Genomic DNA, 23,454 nt, shown 5'->3' with positions numbered 1-23,454 from the left:
TTTGAAGAGTTAAGTGTTATCTCAAAGTGCCACATTTTCCTTTACTTTCAACATGACCCTGAGGACTGCACATGGAAAGAGAGAGAAACCACCTATTTAGAATTCAGAGATTTTATTTGACTTTGATTTGACAAACAGAGGAGAGAGGATTTCATTCTCTGGCAACAGTCATTCCAGTTTACTCATGATTGTAAAAACATATAATCTAGGCAATGATTGTATATAAAAAAGCATACTTCATTATTGTACTTTGGGTAGCTTTGCTATTTCTATGCTGGTTGAAATATCACTCGGATAATATAGAGAGCCCTGGTTGTAGGTTTGACCTTTTTTTCTCTACGCACAGATGGATTTTCATTCATACTGCTGCTGTAATCTATATGTACTTCTCTACACGAGAGACCCAGAACCCCTCAGTGACATTTTCCTTTATGGTAAGGACAACTGATGCTATAGAATACAAAAGAAGGATATTGTGTTTGCAGTTATAATGTGGACCCCATGTCTATACTATAATATATACTATGTACTATATAGTATATATACACTATATATTATATAGTTAACTATAGTGTAAATATATTAAAAATTACAGGGACAGTTTAGTGTCCCTGACAGCCCTACAAAAAAAAAATGCATATTAAACTACTCTGTGAGTACATTAATATGCATTCTTCAGTAAAAAAAATGATTACAATTCAATTACTTGAGAAAGAAGCTGCAGCTCCATCTCCATGGTCTGACAATTTGTAAAACAGACACAACAGAAATTTAAATGCATATCTCAGCTCTCACATGCTGGTAAGGCATACCATCCATCGGCCCTCTTGGCAAATCATTGCTGTTAACCGGGCAGGAAGCAAAGAGAAAGGTTGGGAGGTAAGCAAAATGTAGACAGGGATTGATCATGGCCAAATGGCACTCTCCTGCACAGAGGAAAAATAAGCTGGCCCAGAGACCTGGGGAAGCAGAGCTTCACCTATGGACTGGGTCAAAACTGGAGAATTCCAATGTTCCCTTCTACAAAATATAGCTTTTGACATATGCTAGGAAATGGATTTGAGACACCGCCATCTTCAGTGCTACTAGTACATCCCTCTCAGTTTAATGCTTTAATATGTACTGCTTACAAAACGTGTCCTCATTTCACAATCATGTATTTATATTCACAGATATAAAGGAACACAATATATAGTCTGTGTGCTTCTAATGTCAAATTTAGTTTAAGCAACAAAGCTCCATTGAAAGTATCAACACATCCAAACCATGATTGAACCAACCATGATTGTTTATGAGTTGTTGCAAAAGCAATATATTCTATCATTTATGTATCTTTTTATGTATAGATTTGGATAGAGGAAAAAGTGATATTTTCTTTTATACAAAAGACCAATATAGTCTTGAGATCTATCAAAATGTTTTTACTGCTTCACAAAATAAATATCATGACCATTTATTTTATATCTGACATTTAAGAAAGGAAGTCAACTGCAGTCTCTGTATTGATAAAGTCTAAATTGCTGTTTAAAAAGCACCATGTATATCAATACTCATTTCACCAAGTAGATGTTTTAAATTCTTTACGGATTTGATCTCAATTTCAGGAGTGAGAACATTGTTAAGAAGCCTGTAATATTAAGATATTTTCATATTTATGTTCTTCTACTATTATGATTGAGCAATAAGCAACAGATACCGCAACGATTTGGTTCATCATTCGTTGGTACATCTCCTCAGTACACATATGCAATGGGGGGGAAAACACATATCCCCTACACATCATTATATTTCAACTAGTTTTAATAAGCCGGTAAACAAAAGTCCCTTTAAAAATAGTTTTCCAGGTTAATTTGACCTACTGACCCATAAACACTGATTGATATCACTGGTTACAACCAAGATTTATCTCGAAACTCTAATTGCTAATCATCAAAACAATTCTCAATACTAACTGCAACTTATCTTATATCATTTAAGAATCTAAACACTAATATTCAACATCATAAACATTTTTTTACAGGGAATCTTTTATCTATAGACCTGGAAATTATCACTAGATAACTCCAAAGAAATAATCAAAAACAGAACTAGGAAAATAAATGGCATAATTAAGTTTATATCTTTAATGGCATCAGTCACCCAAGTGCTTTTGCACAACTTATTTTATTTACAGTGAAGTCATTTATCTTTTCTTAAATGGTTGCATATTTAATTAGATTTATACTATAGATTTCACAATAATTAATGTTTCATAATAATGAGTTAAAAACACCATCCAAACAGTTTTACAACAGCTGAACAAAAACACATATACCTAACTTCATGGCTCCGGTTACCCGGAGCTCCCACTGATGTTGGGGAACACATCACTGTTTAAGGGGGGAATGCGTGGGGAGTGGAGTGTGTCACAATGTCGCTCCTGTGTCCAAGAGTTTTCCAATGGGGACCCAGTAAAGTGACGTTTCTTCCAGAGACTCCAGGCAAAACCCAGGTATGTTCATATACTGATAAAATAGTATTTTCCAGGAGAGCCAGCATTGAAATTTTCAGCACTTTGAGCTACAGTAGCTTGCATGTTGGATTTCACTACACGGCCAGCCTTTGTCCAAACCCCCCCCCCGCCCCCCGTGCATTAAGGAGCCTTGGCCGCCCATGACTCTGTCATCGGTTCACCTCTTTTCCTTTCTTGGACTGCTTTTGATAGGTACTAACCACTGAAGACCGGGAACAGCCCACAAGAGTTTTGGAGATGCTCTTACCCAGTCACCTAGCCATCACAATTTGGCCCTTGTCAAAGTCTCTCGGATCCCATTTTACCTGCTTCTACCACATCAACTTTGAGGGCAAAATGTTCACTTGCTCCCTAATATATCCCACCCACTGACATGATAAGATTATCGGTTATTCAACTTCTCCTGTCAGTGGTCATAATGTGATGGCTGATCGGTGTATATACAGTAATCTATATGTATGTATTTATGTAGATTTTTATTTTAGGAATTCTCAGGCATGTAGCACATCTTCTTTAGCGTCTAGCCGTGAGTTTACGCACTCTAGTTAAGTAACACAATCTACCTAAACCAAAAATCATGTACATTAGATTAACCTGATTTTGCTTATATTTTAAGGTTAGTTCCACCTATTAAATTATAGAAATCTTGGTATTCATAATATCTTGGAACTATCCCTAAAGTACTTTCTGGTGAGAAAGCATAATAATTAATTAATTCCCTAACTTTTAATTATATTCACAGGAATAACAACATCAATACATTTCCAAAATTTCTTTCAGATTCATAAATATCTCCAACCATAACAACTGAAGCAATCCATTTTTGCAATAATATGTAGTACAATAGTTTTCACTGTTATTTATGATCCCTAATGGGCCAGCCTATAAAATACGATAGAGCTGAATTTTCCTCCCATGGGCTGTGATTCATAGAAGCATTGAAGCCACTTTCTTTATCTCGCAGAATCAACCATCTTCACGTTAAGGAATAAAAAATGAATATGTAACATTTGTTTCAGTGCTAAATAAAAGGTGCAACATTATATTACAGCGTTATTTACTGAATATTTATGGATATAGTAAATTAAATGAGTGAAATGTAATCATATTGCTCGTAAAAAATGACCCATTATTAAAAAGAGTGGGCAAGGTCAGTAAATGAGAAGTACTGCAGCTACTTGCCAATGCTCTAGTTTTGTTTGAGATGATACTGACCTGGATCCTATCCCATTCCTTATTGCGTGCTGTTCCAATGTAAATTGATGTGATGTCCCAATGAATCATGTTATGATGTCACTTGTGATATCACCACAAGCGTCTGAGTTTAAAGTGAGTTGAAACATTTCAACTCCCCAACTTTACTTGGCATTATAAAGGGCAAAGCCGGTGATCTTCTGCCAGAAAGGCTAAGTCAGCTCTGCATAATGTATAGTTATACTGGTGAGATTCGTTTGAATGTCATTTCATCATGCCAGTGCCACCTCAGCACTTCTATTTGAAGAATCTTGCTGAATATGCCACTCATAATACATAGGAATTCAGTAAATTGCAATATTTCATCTCACCTTAACTCACCTACAAATTTGGAGTTTAGTGAGTAAAACCCCCTGTTTCAAAAAAGGGAAGAATATATTTAAAATGTTCTGCACATGCACAAATTTCTTTTTTCCTCCATTAGCAAACCATTTTTTGCTGACTAAAAGCATACTAATATAATGTAGTATTCACACAGTTGTTTGGAGGGCTCATCTTCTATATTGTCAGGTATATTTCATTTAATTGAAATGTATTTATAATTCAACAGTGGTTTACCTAAATAACAGCCTGTTGGCTTTTCTTCCAATGATCAGTGGATGCTTTGTGTAACGGTTGAGAGCTCCAAGTTATCTATTTTGCCATCTCAAAGATAGCTGCTATACTGGGTGGAAAGCAATCTAAAGCAAGAAATAGAAAAGGGCAAAACCTCACTTTACCCTTTTTTCACCTTTAACAACATTGCGTATGAATGAATCAGGTTTTTATGTTCACCGTGCCAACATTAATTTAATGGACTGGACTGGACTCAAAAGAATTTGAACAGCAATCCTCCCTCAGACTTCAATGGGAACAAAATGATAAAAGCGGTGATACAGTTAATGAATCTAAGTTTTTTTCATATTTCAATTGCAGATGATTGATACTCAATTACTGATGATATATCTACCCGCAGCACTGAATCAAGCCTAAGGTTTTCTTCTGGCCAATTCAAAGCCTTTTTATTGGCTGGTTTAAAACATAATAGATTACAAATCTTCATTGATTACTTATGTTCGGAAAGGGGAGCTTTGCAGGGCCCTGTTGTGTATACAACGTTGTAGGAATATAAACTATTTCATGTATTCATTTTGCTTGCCATGATTTTGAAACTGCATGGTGTCTGCTTTACATTGTTGGAATGGATAACCGTAATTTCATAGAAGCCTTCTATGTGTCATCATAGAGATGGGGGAATTGCTCAGAGGACGACCCAATCTATTACTGTTAAACCTACAGGTTGCCAAGCAACTGTGTGCAAGTCAGAAAACATGGAAGAATGTCAGAAAAAAATAGGCAATTTAAATAATAATAAATGTATTCAAATGGATCTAAATCACTGTTGTTTAACGTGCGGCACATGGAACTGATGTGGTCAACGTATGTAAATGTTATGCTCCCCGTATGTCCTGAAAACTCCACAGACGGTCGTATGCAGCAGCTACACGTATATGCCAAGGCCACTTAGTCATCCCCTGGTGGTTAACCTTTTCCATGCTGTACTGCAAACCTTTGTGAATGTAATGGCTTAATGTAAACAATGCCAAATTGATGCACATGTGTGTGGCACCATGGCTGTGATGCAGGCACTGGGGTTAGGGTTGCCACCTTTCTTGCAAAAAAATACCAGCCATGCTTATTTGCGTAATTTGCATAATCTGGCATATAGGAGGTTAAAAGGCATATATTGGGACAGAGTGGCATATAGGGGGCCACTCTGCCTCCAGAAATGCCTTATACCCCATATATGCCACTCTGCCTCTAGAAATGCCTTTTACCCCCCCCCCCCTATATGCCACTCTGCCTCCAGAAATGCCCTATACCCCCTATATGCCACTCTGGCATATAGGGGGTTAAAAGGCATATCATGGGACAGAGTGGCATATAGGGGGTATTTTGACTGTATGTAATGCAAGCAAAAGTTAAATTCGAATTAATTTTGTTTTATAATCATTTTTATTCCACCAAATACAGTTCATATCTATTTTAATTTGTATATAATTTTTATAATCTCATATAAACAAATACATTTTTAACTGCATGCTCATTTGTAACGAGCACCAGGGGGTCTAGCAGGACATCCCTGGCCGTCGCTGCCGCCTTTCTCATAGCGAAAGCCAGCTACAAGATGAGTAGCCACCCCAATTCTTTGAGTAAATATGTTCCTCTGGAGAAAAGGGTCTCCCAAAGAACCACACCATCAGTCGCGACACACCGGTTAAGATGCAATACAACACTTTTTGGTCTGAGCATGGTTAATTTAACCATTTTAACGGGAGAAAGGGCGTTGACTTAGACATTACACTATGTTTTATTTAAAAATGGCATTAACTTTAAGCAGAAGCATGGCATATATTTAACCCGTGAGCTATCAACATACACAGTAGCAAAGTGGCAAATGAGTCTAAATTACTTAGTTAAAAAATATTATTACCGGTATATTTGTTTTCTTTGTTTCCTCCCTGGGGTAAAAGAGTTACTTACTTTTAAAACAACAGTCTTCATTACATACTAATAATCAAATAAAATGCTTAAGCCATGGGTAATTTTTTTACATTATTTTAGTGGCGCAAAATAACTGTGACTCATATTTCCATTTTTAAAAGTATCCTCTTATATTCTTCTGTATTTGCAAAATAAATTACAAATATGTTGAAAAATCATAAAATTAGCATTAGCTATTATTTCTGTAACTTGCCAAATGTCATTTTGTCTTTCTGACCTACTAGGGAACGCTTGAAATGTATTTATAATGTAGTTATTGTCTATAGCCACCACTATCTGTCTAGAAATAGATTACAGATTATATCAATAGGTTAAAATTAATTGTATGACCTCATACCTCTAGGCAAATACAGTATATCATTATGTCTTGTCTTTTAATATATAGTTATGAGTCTGTGAAAAGACTGTTAATGTTAAGGCTCAAAATTGTGGGCAGCGCTATTGCTGAATTGTTACAGTAGACAAGATGTAGAGTGTTATGATCAGATCATATTAGAAATTCAGAGTGGTTAAAAAAAATACGTAAATAACCTAAAATCACGTGTGGTGTATATAGACACTTTCCAAGCACTTTGGTGCATGAACAAAATGTGAGTGGATTTCCTGCTGGCTATTTTTATATCCTCTCGGATATTGCACTATTTTAAGTTTATTTTTTAGATTTACAAGAACATTAAAGAACATTAAAGACACTTTGCATTCAACATAGACGGGTCTGATTCATCTATTATTTTTGTGAGTGCAATATTCTATTCACATATAATATTGGTTTTACACTCTACACTATCGTTTTTGTTTGTGCTTTTTTCCTTATATGTATCTGCGCCCCATTATTGTTTGGTTCGTTGGTTAAAAAAAAATGTCAGAATTATACTGAAGCCAAATATTACCATCCCTTGTAAAATTCTATAACAGTGCTAATGTAAATTGTTTTGGTATCAATTTTACCATAATTTTGTGGTATTGCATACAATGATAAGAAATATGTCTTCATACAATGGCTGGACATAGCTCTTTGACACGAGTAAACGAAGTATACAGATTTCAGATATAGCCAAATGATGATATAGCCACAGTAAACTCTGGCACTTATTGGTGTCTGTCTTCAGTTAGAATGTAGGCCATACATTTGATGTAATATTACAGAAATTAATTTTGTATGTTTATAATGTGGCCATGAGCATAGGACAGTGCTAACCAGATAGCTTGCTTCAATACACATTATTAGTGGTACAAATACTAGGATCTGGGATAAAGTCCAACAAAAGTTTATACTGTAGAATGTGGTTGTGTGTTACAGTTGAAGTATTTTGTTTGTTTTGCTCTGTGTGATCTGCCTGGTAAATACAAAATTAATCTCCTCAAACAGCATCTACAGTAGATGACACAGACCAAAATACAGCCAACGCTATTCTGATAGAGAAAGCTTGATTAGGAGCGATAGGAGCAATACATTAAGATACAATTTAGACAGTTTACTTATTTTAGGTTAGTATAATTTCATACACGAGGATAAAGTAGGAAATTTCTGAATGCATTTTTCCTGTGTATCTGTAAATCAAATCCGCAGTGTCCTAGGTCTAGCTGTAACGTGAATGTGCGAGGGGCAAGTATTGTAAACAGCCTGTTCTCAAGTACCTAGCAGTTTAGTGGTTGAGGGCAAGCCAAGATCAAGTGCGGCCACTCAGTCCTTCTTGTGTGAGAAGCTCAATGGGGTTTGCCCTTGATAATGCATAGTGAAATCAGAGTTTTAAATATTCAACACTCATGCATCCTTCTTTAATGAATAGACCCTACAATTATAATGCCTGTGAATGTGTACATAGATATTCAGCCACTTAAAAGACACAAGTAAATCCATTCATATAAAAAGATCTCCACGTGTGTACGCTTCCATACCCTTGGATCCAAGCTCCATCCCCTACAAAGCATCTCTGCTACTGTGACTGTATGCTGCTGGCTTGTGGATCATGATAGAGTAACTCTGAGCTTTGCCTTTTCTTTACATGAATAAATCCATGCTTCAACTCGGCATTTACTGACTGCAGCAAAAAGGAGCTCCCTACTGGATGGTCATGTCATATGACAATAAGTGAGGAGCTCCCTCTGCCCTTACTGATCATACTCCAGAAATGGAGCCCATCTGTGTATCTGCAAATACCCTTGTTACAGGAGAGAAACACTAAGCAATCTTCCATTATGGGACTCCACATCACTCAGCACAACAAGAACAGTGTCCCTGCTATTCAGTGTAGGCTGATTTGTAAATGACAAACAAGCAAACAAGCAGTAAGGGAGGGTCCCTTGTCACCAAGGCTGCTGGGGACACTTTTTTTTAATCTACCCCTGCTAGTGTTACTGGTGGTGGTCAGAGTTGAACTCCAGACTCTCTGGTTGTAAGGTTTGAATGCTGCTGACTAACCAGAAGTGCATGCACAACTGGACCAGGGGGGAGCTGAGGGAACTGCCCTGTTCTAGACCTGGGGTAGCCACTAGGTCTAGACTAGGAACTGCAGTATCCTCTATTTTGTATTTTATATATACATTTTCTGTGTCTTGTTTTCCAAGGTTTCCCCAGAGCTTTGTTGTTGTTCTGTATTACACATTACAAATAAGATTAACTCCTGGAAGACTGAGAATCAGTGATCCTAGGAACAGCTGTTTTATCCTTGAAGAACTCTGATCTCATTCACTGATCCTGCATTGAGAAGCAGATAGTGCTTTTGTAACCCGATACAATCAATTTCTTAAATGTAAACAAAGTGACACAAATCAATGAGAGGATGTATTCTCTTTCTGCTACTGACGCAAGTGGTCAAAAACTGAGCTTTTGTCACTTAGCAGTACAGATTTTTTTAAGCCAGTTGTTAGACTACATGGATACCTTTTATAGACATTTTACTCATAAGATTTAGCTAAACTAAAAATAATAATACCTGTCTCCTACTCAATATAATTCTAAACATTTTTAGGCTTTTTACCTGTTGGCACAATACCACCCCCTAGTGGCTATCCACCGCAGTGATTACCTTATGTAGAATTAAAAAGCCATACATCTTTTTTACTTGTGTAAAATCCATTGTGATTGCTAAATACACGCACGGGAACATACCTAGTAAAGGTAAGCACATCTGGCAAATTTTCTTTTATTTTTGTTTATAAAAAAGCAACCTAGTTTTTTCAAGTTTCTGCCTACTTTGTTTACTATTCACTTTCTTACCCTACCTGGTTAACTGCTTGTATTCCTTTTTTTTTATCTTATGGACGCTGGCCTCGACAGTGTCCTTTCTGGAAGTAACCACCTGGAAAGTAAATTCCTAATATGATTGACCACCATTGCAGTTACGTGCATTCAATGTCTATAGTCCCAGATCACATTTTTTACTGCTTCAAATAATATTAGCAAACTAGAAACCTTACTGTCCTCAAACGGCCTGCATTAACTACATTGCATGCCTTTAAACCACGTACTATTCTGTATTGTAAATGCAGGGTGTCAGCCCAAATTTAGGTTGGTAATGTTGGTAAATTTTAATTCCAGTAACTGTGAACACACAGGGATAGCCTCAAAGCTATAACCATCTATGTCCTTTTAGAATCAGGTCGGAGAACACTATATAATATATTATTGTGTTTTAAGTAAAACCCAATAAATGTTGTGAGCTCCTTCCCTGTAACACTAATCCTATTTGTAATATATGGCTGTCAATTGCAAGTACATGCCTGTGTATTTTTCTTTATAGTTAAACATGCAAGCTTAGATATATAACAAATACACGTATTTTCCTAGACACGCAGTACGTATATTGGTTTTGTTCTTCTTCAGACTCCCTTTTACCTTTAAATTGAAAGAGCTCTGATATAATAGGAGTCATCAGAGAGGAACTGCTCGTTACCAAGGAGACTCCCTGATGAATCCGAGAGGCTGACTGGTACCACAGCTACACATTCTGTATCTTCTTAATTCAGAAGACCAAAACATTTTTACATGGGGAAAAGGTTTTGTTCCAGGCATCCACGGATCGTGGCTTTCTTCTTATAAACAAGGCTTTGTAACCCTTTTTGTATTCTTAACTATTTGCTTATGGATCACATATAGGGAACAGAGAAAAACAAATCCTGTTTTTCCATGGGAAGAGAAGGAGAGAGGCAGTGATAGCGATGATAGATTTTCTCAGATCGACTACAGAAAAACACATACGTTCCAAGGACATGGTAATCTAGCTGGAACAGACAGGCAGAAAAATAATGAGATTATTGATAATCAACGAGGAAATCAACATTATGATGCAGTGAATGTGAAATTCTTTGTTTTTATATATCCGCTGCGGTGTGGGGATTTTTTTTTCTTGAAAGTCATGTTTCTTTACTGAACACCTCGTTCTCTGATTTCACTGTTCCCTATGGATACCCGGACTAGGTCCTTTTGGGTCAGCGTTCCAACTTCCATGTTTCCTGGAGAGCACTGGTTTGATAGCATCCTTTGGAAACATACCCCAAGAAACTAAAATTTGTGTGTTCAATGAGAAGCATTGCGGGTTTATTTCCTTAACTCTTTTATTTCCTGTGCTCGAAATAGTGTTGTTGCAAAAGGACATTCAAGATTGTTTTACAACACTTGAATTTTTCTGACAGGATACAAAAAGTTACTAATCCAACAGAAAACTAAACCTGCTACGGATGAGGGGAATTAGTCTTTCCATGGAGCACAATTACCAGTCAGCCAACAAAGGACATATAAGAGACTGTGTGGACAGAAGCAAACATGCGACATCCAGGGCTTTTTAAAATTAAGGTATGCTGCAAGCTTTTATTCTCAGATTTATATGTTTTTAGTATTAATTTTGGAACTTTGCATATGCAGACTGAATGACTAAAGCAAAAGAAGGAGAGTTTCTGTTCCCTGATTGTGTTAGAATAACAAACTCTTTTAAAAGTCCTAGTGCTGTTTATTGGACAATTATCCTGTTTGAGTAAATTAACAATTTTTCTTTTTTTTATAGTAACTATAAAATATAGTGACTATATTTGTGGTCTAGGAATAACGAACAAAAGATAAACATTGTTATCTACTTTTGCCTGCCAGAATGATTTCCAGCCTGTTATGGTACAATTTTGTTAAGCTGAAGGGGTTAAAGCAGATATCTAGTCAGTTCTGTCTGTTAATATTATATAGGCCTACCTCTTAAAAGTCATCATGGATTAAATCTTCTATTTTGGAAAATGATTTGGTTTGATTTGCGTTTGAGCATTTCTGTATGTTGAAGGCAACATTGTAACATATAGAGAGTGCCATATTTTGCCCAATCTATAAAGAATGTTTTTTGTTGGATGCTAAGAATAACATCCCACCTACAATGATAATTACCAGTAGTCTGCTAACTAGGTGGAAACTCTACTGCAGGGTCTGCACATCGTTGTATTGATGCAGAGGTTGTGTTTTCCCTTTACATGACAGATTCAGACAGATAAAAGGTCCTCGTTAATCTAAACAAGAGGTACAGTTCACTTAAAGATGTTGTGAAAACTATTGTTTTCAGGAATGTAATTTCCTATAACTCAATAGATGAGAGGTATGAAGCTCTGTCCTTAATGAAATCTAACCTTAGTTATCAGATGTCTGAAATGACTTTGTAGTTAGGCAAATCTTCCATATAAGTGATCTAGGGACTTGAGTTACGACACATCTTCTAAATAGAAATGTGTATTTGTGTGTATAAGATCCACCTCTTTTATGAGGCATTCAGCCCATCTGAACATCAGGAACTCTTATTTTCTATGTCTGCTCATATAATCGTTAAGTGCTTTGAGCCTCAAAGGGAGAAAATAAATGATTATAATGTATTATTTTGAGTTGATAGAATGAATCATTATTTGAGGCTTTTGTTGAAAAATGTTTTTATTTCATACAAAACAGACACATTAAACTAAAATGAACAAAAAGTTCATTGAGGTGGCAGTTTTGTTAGTGTTAGTTTTGAAGAAGTCAGCTAACGAGAAGGCATGTTTTACTGATTTTACAGTTTAAAATCTGATTTTACAAATTGGCGCTCCTTTTTCTAAATTCAGACTTCAGCGTGATTTTGCAAAATTGTGAAAAAAAATATGAAAACACGCTATGTGGTATGTGTAATATAATAATGCTTAATAGATTATATGCATAAAAAAAGATTTCTCACCCAATTGTAATCTCGCAGGAGCAGGCCCCCCTTCTCCTTCTGGACCAGTGTGTGTTAATATTATTGCCAATTTTGTGTATTGTCGATTTTAATGTTATTGTTAATCTTCATTGCTCCCTATTGTAATAGCGCTTTGGAATCTGCCTGTGCAGATTACAAAGATATGTAATACTACTCATCTCTTCTAATAAGTTCTCATTTCATTTAAGGGTTATTTAATAAACAGTCTGCTTATCTGCTTGAATTATTTATTGGTATTGAGTTGTTGTCCATTTGACTTTACTTAACAACATTCCTTTAGGTCCCCAAAGTCAGAATTGTAACTAGTGTAAATTAGATCGTCCACTGCAATTTAAATAAAGTATTAACCGGTGTGAGTATTTATGGTAATCCTTGCTAACAACCAATCATGAAACATAGTCTTTAAAAGAAGACTCCAAGTGCAGTTGTATATAACATTGTAAAAATATAGACTATAGCACAGTAATAGCAATAACCAATAAAAAGTGAAATTTTGCATCCATGCCAAATTATTAGTACTATGTTTGTTATCATTTGTCAAAAATTCTGTCCTGAACAGTAGTAAGCATTTGTAAAAAGTTGAGGATGTCTTAGATCTGCTAATCGTGGAAAAAAAGAGGATTATTAATCAAGTCAAAAAATCAATTTGCAGTAACTTTACCAAATGCAGCATAAAATAAGTGTATTTACATTTAATGTATCTTTGGGCCACATCATTTGGTGCTTTCCACAGTAAGAAGTATCTCTGATGAGTACTAGTGTAATGCATTAAACTGTACGTTATGTTTCCCAGTCTAGAAGTGGTATTGAAATAGTAATTTTATCAATAGCATGTAGGCTATTTAGATAGCTACTTTTGCTTTCTGTTAAAATCTTCTATAATATGTTATACAAAAGTGTTTTGTGATCTATTACAAAGGATCTATTACATAATTAATATTTCTAAACAGAACCCTTGAAATTTGCTAGTAGCAATTTGAAAAGATCATGGTTCTGTTTTAAACCCTGACAGATTGTAAAAACAAGTCACAAAAAAAGGAAGAATTCACCATCTGGGATTGTGTTAGTCAGAGGCAAGATAATCCTAAATATAAAATCAGTGAGTATGTTCTGGCTAATTATTGTGGATTAAAGAACGAAAGTAATCATTCCTGTATAGTTTTAAAGAAATCAACATATACTGTATTATAAAACTTCTATTAGATCAGATCTTGTTAAATGTATATGTATCAATGGTACAGCTAGCTCTTACAGTTAAGCATCCATCAGGGCAAACATATTATTTTTGGTGATCAGACATGTAGGATAGGAATAATGGCATTGTTAAATTAATTTTCAAACTGGACAATCACCATAAAATTCTATCATCTTGAATGTTTCTACTGGATTGCTCCAAGTTAATAATCAAGACCAGTGCCACTATATATAGGTATGTTTTTAGGATATATCAGACTATTAATACTGTTGTAATCCCAATGCTGTGTATGGTTCATAGAAAGGAGTATATAAATATTCTTTGGTTTTTCTCAGAGCTCATGCGCATTTGTAAGCTGTGTGGGACAATCCTTTACCTAATTACACCTAAATGAAACCAGCCTCTCTTCTCTGTTCACATGGATAATTAAATTAATTTGGATCCATACATTGTGCTTTTGTTGGGGAATTAAATCAGAGTAGATAGGAATGTGCAAATGTGGCAAATACTTGGCAGAAATGGGCAGAATTCATAGGAACTGGTCACTGCAGTAGACATCAATCACCATCAAAAAGTAAAGACAAACACAGCAACACTTTAGTATTATTGGGGTGTTGCTGTTAAATAACATTTTAATGCTTCTGAAGTTTTATTTTCCTGCTCTCCTAAATTATAAAATATGTTTAGCCTTGTTACTCAGCCTTGCTGTCTGTATGTTATCAAGACTGGGTATACTAAAGGCTTTGTTAATGTTCATTCCACATGAAACATCCAACATGCTTGAGGGTCCCATACAATGATATTTGTGAGCCACAAAGCAGGATGGCACCACCCGTGTCTCCATCATTAGTGTCATTATTATTTTAATGAATGTGGGCCTCTTGCTTTTCAAGGAAGGAGCCATCCATTCATGTGACTGCTTGTAGTCTATGGCACAGTGTACTAAATTTTAGTAGAAACTTTGTGTAAGAATGCTTGAAAGCCCGTCAAAGGCCACATTTTGAATATGCGCATTTCTGTTTCTCAACTAGGAACATTTGGTTATCCTGCGTTCACGTCCTATTTGGGACCAATACCATATATTTTTGAAAACTAGATGCCCCAGGGTATTTCAAATGATGATATTTTAATATTTTCTATGGAATAATTCTATCACATTCCTTTGTCAAATTGTGGTAGCAATGTGTTTTTTTTTGGTGTTTGTTTTTTACACACACATTGTATGAATGTACAGCTCCTGGTATATGTCACTGCCGAACAACACCTCAATATGTGTTCAGCAACAGCTCCTGGGTACAGTGATATCACCCATACCCAGGTTTGTTGGGTTGTTTGGGGGCTAAAAGGCCACATTTTTCAACTTGGAATTTTGACATCTCTTCTTCATGTGCCCATGTCCTAGGTGAGACATCTTTGAAGCCAGCCAATTTAATTTAACCCCAGTAAACCATATTTTTATAAACCTGACACCCCGGGGTATTTTAAATTGCAATATTTAAACACTATCCATGGAATAATTCTACCACCAGCCTTTGCCAAAGTCTGTGGTAGTAATATAATTCCAGGCATTATGTATTTAAAAAATGGGGGCACCCTGCTACTGGAAAGAGCATTTAGGAAGTGATTAAGGTATTTTTTGGATTTTACCACTTTACCATGTCCTTCTTGACTCCAAAAGGTAATTAGATTTTAGCAAAGAACCAACATTTTCTGTTTTTAGCTTTTTCCATTTACATCAGTTTCTCATTTTCCAATTTAGCCATTTTAATCGTGTTTTTGCAGGCTTTGTTGCCATCTTTGTACTCTATAAATGATGCTGCTCATCCCTCACTTTTATAATACTTGAATGCCATTTGCTTGTTAAGCCACATTGGTTATAATTTGTGCCATGTGCCTTTGTTTCCCAAACGTACATTGATGTGTGTAATTGTGTTATTTGTGCTTAAAGTTATTCCACTTGTCTTCTGTGTTCTGTCCAGAAAACAATCCATCCTACTATACAGTATGTGCTTAATAGATACCCTTAGCCTGTCAAAGTTGACCCTTCTAAAATTAGGTTTCTTGGTGGAGTTGTTACCAGTTTGCTTTTTTAATTAATCTCAAGTCAAATCATGTTACAGTCACTATTTCCCAAGTGTTCTTTCTGGATGTTTAAGATAAGCCCCTTATTGTTAGTTATTACCAGATTCAGGCAAGCATCCATTCTGGTCATGGCCTCCAGTAATTGTGACTTAATTTTGTTACCAGGTTAAAAAAAAACTTGCTACACTTAGTGGAACCAGTTGTCCCACAATTCAAATCTGTATGTGCGTGATTAAAATCTCCTCATCAATGCTACTTTAACTACTTCTTCATTTATATCTTTGCCCTCGCCCCAGATCCTAGTTTTAAAACTCCTCTATCCTTCTAGCCATCCTCTCCCCTATTACTACCCCTAATACTATGGTTCCCCACTGTGCTGGGGAGGCCACTCACCTGTTTGCTAGGCAAGTCAGCCTGCCCTAGAAATGCCTCCTCTGAGATTATTTCCCCAGCATCCTCACACAAACTGGCAAACATGTCGGGGGAGAGGCATCCCTAGCTCTCTGAACCTTACTACCTCTTGAACAACTAACTCAGCGTTCTGCCCTATCTCCACCCTTCTCTACACTGTGCCCAACCACTGCCTTCTCTATAAGCGGTAAGCTCCTCTCCATGTTTATATCGCTCAGTGCTTCCAGTTACCTCTTTAGATCTATCTATTTAAACAGATACTAGAAAGAAAAATGTACTAAGACTTTTTTGAATGCTTTCTTTCTTTTCCTTTCCTTACATTCTAAAACATTTAAAGATGTTATCATACGTGGGGAGTTAAGTGTAAGGGTTCACCAAGTGAGCTGTAGTCACCCAGATGTATACTCCTGTTGTCCCTGAAATCACTTCCAGCACCAGTCAGCATGCACACCTTGGAACCCTGTTATGTGTACCCAATAAGTAGACACAACTACCTTGAATTGAATACAGCAGGAATGAACATTTTATTGAACAGAATATAGCATATTTATCCACAGAAACATCAACAGCCAGGTTTTAAACAAAACAAAAGGGCTCAATCACATCAGTACATAATTGACTTACATCACACAAGATTCAGACTTAACAGAACAATTATAAAATTAACTTAAGGTGCAGGGAAACAATGACTATGGAAGGGGGCTCCTATGGTGTGAGCAGATAGTCTTTGTACATTTCAACCTGCATTTTTACAAGTGACCCCCCACACTTTTGCCACAGGAGGAACCATGGCCCAAATGCCCAGGCTGAATGTGGGCAAGTGTCCACAAGACGGCCACTTTTAGGAAGGGGATGTGTCGGGTCCAGCAATGTAGTTCTGTCACATATCTCCCCTTTAAAAAGAAGACTGAACTGGGGCCAGACCCCAACCGGGTCTGCAACCAGTTCAGTCGGGGAGCACAGCTCTGTCACTCATAGAGTTGTGGATGCAGGGGGCTGGCAAGAGGCACCTGTCCCACTAACCAGTACTGGGGTGCACTTAAAGACTAGGGAGTTCAGGTCCCGGGTGAGGACAACAGTCCCACTCACCAGGACAGGGAGACGGGGTCCATAATCTGTGGGTAGCAGGCTTGCTTTCAGTCCTCTCCAGGGGCCCCAGTGATGGACAGTTCCCTCACAACTCCGTCACATTAAGGTGTCTTTTTTTCTCTTTTTCTTTTAAGGAAGGTTTGCCAATTGTTTTCAAGAGTTAATTGAGAAAAGCCCCTTTATTTACCTGTCCATGGACTCTTGCATTTGTGCACCTCCCCCTCCTGTTCTTCAGTACAGGAACCAGTTAGGTCCATACCGCTCTGTTGAATCCTCACTGTCAGCACAGCTGGTTTGTGTGTAAGGTTTGCTTAATTGTTACTATTAAGAAAAGGATATAATGGAACAGTCACGTTGCAAACTATCTTTGTCTTTTGAAAGGATATTAATTGGAAGACTAATACAACAGGGCAATTCTGGATACATTAATGACATTTTAAATTAACATTAGCCAATAAGGGGCATAGTTGCATTAACTATCTTCAAAGGATGGGTTTTACATCAAAAGCAGATACAGCAAACTTAAAGTTAAAAGGAGCAACAGGGGTGAGAGGTTCAGAATTTTTATCTTGCAGTTCTTGTTACCATGGAAACCACTTTTTATATCTTGGGTTTAACACATTTGGGTCAGTTGGACTGTTACAAAATCAAAATGTGCCGTCAGGAACTAGATATTGCATAAGACACATAAACAGAAATATTGTTTCAGTTAATTTTCTGTCACTTTAACCAAGCTGTAAAGATCGTGTTTCTCACTCTAAATAATTAATGTAACTATGTTCTTTCTTTATTCCGTTTAAGGGTTTTTGTTCCTTTTCTCTGTAATATTTCTTACCACTTATCCACTTTTAGCTGTGATCCCTGGTTGATGTTCCTTTAAGTGCTTCTTTTCTACTTTATAGAGCAGATCATTATTTCACAATGTCCTTAAATATTAAGATATTTTAAAATAACTGCTGCAATCTTCATAATAAAAATATAACAAGCCAACTGAGAACAATGGGTACATACCCTTTGTGATTGCATTAAAAATGAACATATAATTGTAATGAATATCGCCATAATCACTCATTTAAATGGATAAAGACCTTTCTGTTATAACTTTTATCTAACATAGGTTTATCTTATGGAGCATTATACCTGGGTAAGCCGGTATTGTACATCTGTTGAGTAAAAAAGGAGATATTTTCTCTAAATATTAAAGTTCATACCTTTTCCAATAGCAAAACATAGTGAAGTGTTTCTATAAGAAGCACTAAGTTTTGAGCTTAGCTTCTCAACTGGTGACATATCAGGGACTTGATAGCAAGAGTGAGCATAGCTGAATTACTGAAATGAATGTGACACAGTGGGAGGAATCAGGCAGTGTTGCAGAGAACCTGCAGGGTCTGTATAGGCCCTGCTGAAGTTTCTATTGACCCTCCTGTGTCTAACGCCTTGCCTTTTTTATTAGTGCAAGAAAGGTCACCAGAGCGTGAAAATTGGGAAATTATGTTTTTTTGTTTTTAAAATATATGTATATACTTAGAGGGACCCCATTTACTTAGAGGGACCCCATGCTGAAAAAAACTGCAGCTCTTGTGGAGTGTTCCCGGTTTGCAATGGTCAGTACCTATCAAAAGTGGCAGTGGAGGCTCCTCCAAAAGAGCACATGCGCAAGTTCAAGTAGATGTTAAGCAATATTTATATTTATATTCCACCGCTATGTATTTTCCCAAGAGTAAAAAAAAACAGAGAATAGGCTTGCTTGCATTATAAACTACTTTACATTATAGGGGCTCAATGCGTTCCTTGATAAGATGTATAATTTTTTTTATTGTAAGTACAAAATAGTTTTTTATAACCTAAAATAAATGTATATGTGTTCCATATTCCCAGCATAGGCTTCTAGGTAACGAGACACGTTTGAATTACTGAGAAATGTGGAGGTTTTATTCATTCTGCACAAATTATGTTGATTATGCACAGGGGTTGAAATATTTGTCTCACTTCACTCAGCCGTTTTTTTTGTAAGAAGTACCTGCTCTTGCAAAAAGTATAAAATATTTACATTACAGTGTGCTGTGCTCCTGAAAGAATAATATTTTTATGTCTACAAACAAGTTAATCTAAAAGTATTACAAGAAAAATAAAAAGTTTTACATTGCCATAACTAAAAATTAAAAGAATTGTCAGGTAATGTACTTAATAAATGGATAGAAAAAGTTAGGCAGAGAAAACATATTAAGTTGACTTATCTGTTGCAGATAACGTTGTTATTCACCATCACCATTTTTTGCAAAAAGCCTACATCCAGGAAAGAAAGAATTGTGTTTGTGCTTAATGATATGAGTAAAACACCGATTTTTCTCAATCATCTTCCATTTTTTGTTGTTTTTACAACAATGCATTAGAGAATAATCAGGAACACAAAGTGCAATGAATACATAATAAAAAAAAAATGTTCATTAAAAATAAGAATTAAATAAAAGTTCATTTTTTGATCTAGTTTCCAAATATATTGCTGAAATATTATAACGCAAAATCCATTCCTAAGGGCATTTTCTGAAAACCTCCAAAGTCATTTTGAATCATAAAAGTATATGATCTAAAATAATGGAAAATCAAATGGAAAATGCTGATGCCTGTTAAGCATAAGGTTGGATGAGCTGATTTTTAAGTTTATGATTTTTTTTGTAGTCTTGACTTTTTTCTTTATAATGGTTGACCTTAATTGTTGATCCTAAATCCAAGTCCTAGAGTTTTCCATGTAAAATAAGCAGCTGTTTATACAGTGATACTGTTATTCTTTTGTATACTCACAACTAATCAAACAGTTTCTTCTAAACAACCAAAGTATAATGTGTTTTCATAATAGAGAAAATATTTTCCTGGGCTCTGTAATTGTGTCTTTATTTCAAGTATCATTTGCAGATAGTCATTTTCTGTTCTGAGGGGAGGATAGTGCCCCTCACTAATGGTTCTTGTCAATGGCCACTTTGGGATATTTCTCCCCAGGCGCTGAATGATTCATGTATTAACGCTACTAGGAGAGTACTTTAGAGGCTGAAGATGTCCTGCAAAAAAAAGTAATTTAATGAAAATGAGGTATAATTTTGTTTACTTGCACATCATTATTAACCTTTCTATTTAATATAGCTTTAGGATTATTTTCTTAAAAAAATGTTAAATGCTGATAAGTGTATGCTTACAAGATATAATCTGATTAACTATCGCCTAAAAGGAGATACTATCTAAGAAAATCTTTTTTGTTGTTTAATACATTATGAATAAGGGTTATTTAACAAAGGGATTATGTTTTGTTTTCTATTTTGTTAATGTAAACATACACGTCCTTGCAATATAACTTTTAAACTGTCCTTTATTATATTGTTGGAAAGGAAAATAGACTTATGTTAGGCTTACTATGCCTTGCAGGTATATCAAGTGAGTTATCGTTTTCTACTGTTCTAAATGCAGTGCTATAGATCCCCTGAGCTGTAAAGTTATAATAATAACTCATTGAATAGAGAGCTTCAGGTCTGTCTTTGAATTGCAGCTGCTACACCAGTGTATAAAGTAATGAAATATATCAGGAACTATGCCAGTTTCTTAGGAATTGCATTGTTCATCAGAAGGACTGTTCAACTCATTTGTCTTGAAGACCAAATTAAACTACTATCTACTATTGGTTTTGTCCTTACGTGGATTGTATAGTTGAAATGAGAGGTGCATTCTTACACTGCTGAAGCTAAATCTACATTATGTGGCATAGAATACGGTACATTGGTTTGTTTTGCCCTTTGGTTGATGCCGAGTCAACAACAATACACAAACCTGTTTTGCTTCAGGCACCACAAGTGTTTCTGTATGGGTTTAACCATGTATATCTATACTTAAATAACAATAATATCAATGCCAAATTTGCAGTGTTCCTGCTTTTGTCCACAAAATATACAGCAACACATTAAATAACCTGTACTTTCAGGATGCACATAGAACTGACACTTTATGGCCCAGGGGGCAGATAAAGCCAAGTGGCCCCATCCGCCCTTTGTCTTCCCTTGGTAATACATACTCTTGTCACCCCTACACACATTTGAACACTCTAACACACACTTATATGCTAGCACACATTTACACATATATGTCACAGTATGGCATGAGCAGGAACCCTAAGGCAGAGATAGACAACAGCCCGTAACAGACAGACAGCTAGACAGATGTCAGAAGAAGCTGTAGCCAGAACGAGAGGTGAGGAACCAGCTGGGTCAGGATCAAGAACCGGATCGTCTGAAGACAAATCAGAAAGTAATAGCAAAGACAAGGAAAAAGTCGGGCCAATACACCTAAGGTCTGGAGCATAGGTGACAAAATTACTAGGCAGGATCAAAGCCACATGAATAGCCAAAAGAAGAAAAAAAGGCCCAGTGCTTCCATTACGTTGAGTTATGCTTAGATGCGGCCTACTCATGTTCTGGGCCTCCACATGGGAGGTTTGTTGTCCCACTGCTAGGACGAAGGTAAGTTCTAAAGCACTCAATTACACATACACACAAATACACACTCATGCTAACACATACTTGTGAATAAACTTTGTATACCCATTTACTTGCACATACACGCATGCTAACACAGTCCCTCTTACACACACTCTTACACACCCATGATAACACACACTCATGATAACACACACACATTTACTCTAGGATACAAACATGCATACATAAATACTCACTCCTTCCCTCATTACCCCCTTCCCTCGGCACAGTTTTTTTTTTAACTTTATGTGACCCCACTGTGCTTCCACCTCCGCAAGTGGGCAGGTTAAAGTCGGACAGGCCCTTAAAAGATTTTGGAGTGGCCTGGGAATCATTTGCCCCCTGTATATATATATATCTGCAAAAGTTTTAGGCAGGTGTGAAAAGGTCACATCTTTTAACAAAATGCAGAGTGAGTAAAAGGAAGAAGAATCTAAATCAAATCATTATTTGGTGTGACAACCCTTTGCCTTAAAAATAAACATAATTTCTCCCAGGTAGACTTTCACAAAGTCGAAGATTTATAGACATATAGTTAAGTGTATGATTTAACAACTATACCATGCAATTAATACTAATGACCATCAACTTAATAGGTTGTTAATACATTGTACACCTGTGTAGAAGGAATACAACTGGGTGAGGAACAAATGGCGAGACTGAGCAACAAAACACAAGGTAGTTATACCGCATCAGCAAAGTCTCCCAGGGAGAAATTTCAAGGTGTCATCAGCTCAGCATTGGCAGGAAGCAGTGGGACCCTGGTATACCCATGGTAGACTTGTGGCCATACCTCAGAAGTGGAAACAGGGTCAAGCGACTATTTACAAAAATACAGGAACTTGGGTACAGACAAAGGGCAGAATGAGATCTCACCTGAAGAGCTGTACAAGAATGAGTGTTTGCAGGCAATAGCAAAGCGTGTTGGAAGTTCCTTGAAAGTGTAGTGCTGCAAATGGAGTTGAAGATTTGGAATTAATGGCTCCTCAATGCTGAGAAGTACAGGCTGATTCATCGTCCAATACCATTAGGAAGGCAACTAATTGGCATCAAATTCATTCCGCAGCATGGCAAGAACCCCAAACATACAGTTCATATTATTAAGAACTATCTTCAGTGTAAAGAAGAACAAGAAGTCCTGGAAGTGATGGTATGGCCCCCACAGAATGGTAATATCAACATCATTGAGTCATAAAGAGAGAGAAGGAACTGAGGCTGTCTAAACCCACAGAAGAACTGTGGTTAGTTCTGCAAGATGTTTGGAACAACATCTGCTGAGTTCCTTAAAAAACTGTGTGCAAGTATACCTAGAAGAATTGATGCTATTTTGAAGGCAATGGGTGGTCACACCAAATATTGATTTGATGTAGATTTTTGTTCTGTTCACTCACTTTGCATTTTGTTAAATTATAAAAATAAACTATTAACTTGTCTATTTTGGAAAGCATTTTACCACCGGCAAATGCATATAAGATAATATTAAGGTTTAAAAGCTGGGAAAATCCAGACCAGGCCTCCCACCTTTCAAAATACAAAATCTGGGGCAAAGTGGAAACGCACTGCAGTCATCTTAGCCAGGGGTGCTCTAGAGGCATGGGCCTGGTCGCAGCTGCAGCCGCTGCGACCCCTGTAGTTACGCCAGTGGTC

The 23,454-nt window shown here is 36.5% G+C and overlaps 1 protein-coding gene across 2 annotated transcripts in view; it reads left to right on the top strand.

The window, feature by feature from the left end:
• The first annotated feature begins 259 nt into the window (after positions 1 to 259).
• Positions 260 to 23,454, top strand: part of KCNMB2 (potassium calcium-activated channel subfamily M regulatory beta subunit 2) — a 110,962-nt gene continuing 87,767 nt past the window's right edge. Inside the window, exons 1-2 of one of the 2 annotated variants that reach the window (XM_053458847.1) lie at positions 260 to 434; positions 10,946 to 11,105. The gene's annotated coding sequence lies outside the window, so the exon portion shown is untranslated. Of the gene's footprint in view, positions 435 to 10,131; positions 11,106 to 23,454 lie in introns of those variants that run through there. The other variant, XM_053458846.1, reaches the window with a different exon arrangement.

The sequence above is a fragment of the Spea bombifrons genome, chromosome 3 (genome assembly GCF_027358695.1).
Source record: "Spea bombifrons isolate aSpeBom1 chromosome 3, aSpeBom1.2.pri, whole genome shotgun sequence".
NCBI lineage: Eukaryota > Metazoa > Chordata > Amphibia > Anura > Pelobatidae > Spea > Spea bombifrons.
Note: the sequence above shows the minus strand (reverse complement) of the source record. Positions and strands in the feature narration are given on the sequence as shown.